Here is a 2,287-nt window from a genome sequence, read left to right on the forward strand (position 1 = left end):
TTAAGTACCTGCTAAGTACAAGCTTTGTGCTAGGAGCTGAGATACAAAATAAACATGGATCCACACTTAGGTATCTTGATGAAAAGATATGGAAACACATCATAGCACAGTGAGAGAGAGGCTATGCAAACTCTGGGGAAGAGTGGACAGACAGGTAGAGTCAAATTCATCTACTTGTCCTCGTGTTCATCCAGTAGACTACAGGGCCATGCTTCCAAATGGGAGAGGACAACCAGGGACATCTGCCTGGCATAGTGAAGCCAGGTTCATCCACAAATGAACCAAACCACATTATACATACAAGAAGGACAGTGTGATTACACGGAGGAAGAGCCATCAGCCAGTGGGGGAGGGAAAGAGGGGCCAGGAGAGAGACAGACAGTCTCCCCCAGCCCTAGGAAGAGGGGAAATCAGCAAAATTCCTTTCTGACCAGTCACTCTCCCACTCCCACTCTCAACCCCTTCATCTCCCAAGGAGTACTTAACTTCTCTCCATCCTTAATCTTGTAAATAAGAACCAAGAATGTAAATTGCATCAACACTGGTGAGCAGGACAGAACCGGAGCCTGCCCGTTGAATGGAGGGGGAAGATCCATTCCAATATTTATTTATTATTATTATTTCGAGGAGAGAAAAAAAAAGGCTGAAATATTTCCAAAATGTCAACACTATTAAGGAAATCTGAACACCTTAATCCATTTAAATGTCAGCTAGAACCAGGAGCGGGTTTTCAGGAGGGGAGAATGAGAAAGTAAGGAGGGGCAGAGGGAATTAATGCCAGATTCCACATAATCTATCAAAGTTTCTTTCTTTTCTTAATATATTAAATATTAAATGCTTCTTTGCATCTGAGTGAGAGAGGAGAGAGAAAGGGACCAGGGTGGAACTCATAAATGCCTAGATAATTGGTTTTGAGGGTTTTTTTTTTTCTTCTTTCTTTCTTTCTTCTTGGCGGATTCTCAATTTCCCTATAAAAGAGAAAATTCATTTCCAGCCGCTAATGTAATGTCAGCGTGCTGTTTACTAAGCATGGATGATGTATAGGGGGACACTACTTTCAGAGGACTACTTAATGATGCATAGAATTAAATCCTGAGCTCCTCAGCTGAGCCTCCTCCCTCCCTCCTGGTTCCCAGGCTCCCAGTGCACCCTGGGAGAAGCAGGGTTGGCCTAACCTGTCTCCCCGGTTGCTAGAATTCTGGGGGCTCTGCCAGGGAAGCTTGAAAATAGCCCCTTAGCCACCACAGACACATTTGCCCCTGGCATAGCCGGGGGTGACCTCCTGGGTGGAAAGAAACTGATGAACTAGGGGAAAGATGACTGCTTAGGGCTGGGGAGAGAGGGGAGGGGCTTTAGTGGGAGGCACCCGCATGGGAGTGTTGGGGGATGAGCGGATAGGAAGGGGGCAAGTGGAGAGCCTTGGGAGGGAGTGAGATGACCAGGAAGAGCTGGAGGTGGAGCTTTTCTGAGCATGCCCTCTGCCCTCTGAAAACCAGTGTTTGGATGTCAAGGAAAATAGATGTGGGCAGTTCGGCTGCGTCCTCGGGGGCCCTCGAGGCTGTCGTGGCCAGAGCACACCTTCGTCCTTCTGCACCAGTGGGCGCTGTGTCAGCTAATGCTGCTCTCAGGGCAGGGCTGGGCAGCCCGAGGAATCCTGGCCTGCCGAGGGGCAGCATCCACCAGGGGGACCACCCAGCTTCCTGCCCTGGGGAGGTGACCCAGCCATGCCATCTAAGAGACCGCTGGTGGGCTGGCATGGCCACCTGGAGATTGGGAGAGCCGGTAGGAAGGTAGACAGTGAAGCCATTGGTGAGCTGAGGGGAACTGGGGAGATGCAGGGCTTAGTGTGGAGATGTGGGGAAGGAGTAACCACATAGCCCATTCTGCACCTCCTCCAGGGCTGCTCTGGCCCCCACCATCCTGCTGAGACCAGTCCCCCTTCTGTCTCTGGGTAAGACAGGTGGCCTCATTTCTCTGTCCTCTTGAGCATTTGATGTCACTGACCACTCCTGCTTTCTGGAAGCCCTCTACTCCTCTGGCATCCTGTACACCACTCTCCTGACAGCTCATTGCTTGTATCCCTCATGGGTATCTTTTGTTCCTGCTGTCTGCACACTGTGGACTTTCTACAGGCATCTTTCTTGGGAGTTCACTCCTTCTTTGTGTTTTCACTCCTTATACAAGTTCCTGTCTTTTGTGACTACAAGCCTCTGTCTCTAGTCTAATCATGCTCCTGGGCTCTCAGGGCATATTGGCAACCAGTTCTGGACACCTCAGTACAGGTGCC

The sequence above is a fragment of the Dama dama genome, chromosome 11 (genome assembly GCF_033118175.1).
Source record: "Dama dama isolate Ldn47 chromosome 11, ASM3311817v1, whole genome shotgun sequence".
NCBI lineage: Eukaryota > Metazoa > Chordata > Mammalia > Artiodactyla > Cervidae > Dama > Dama dama.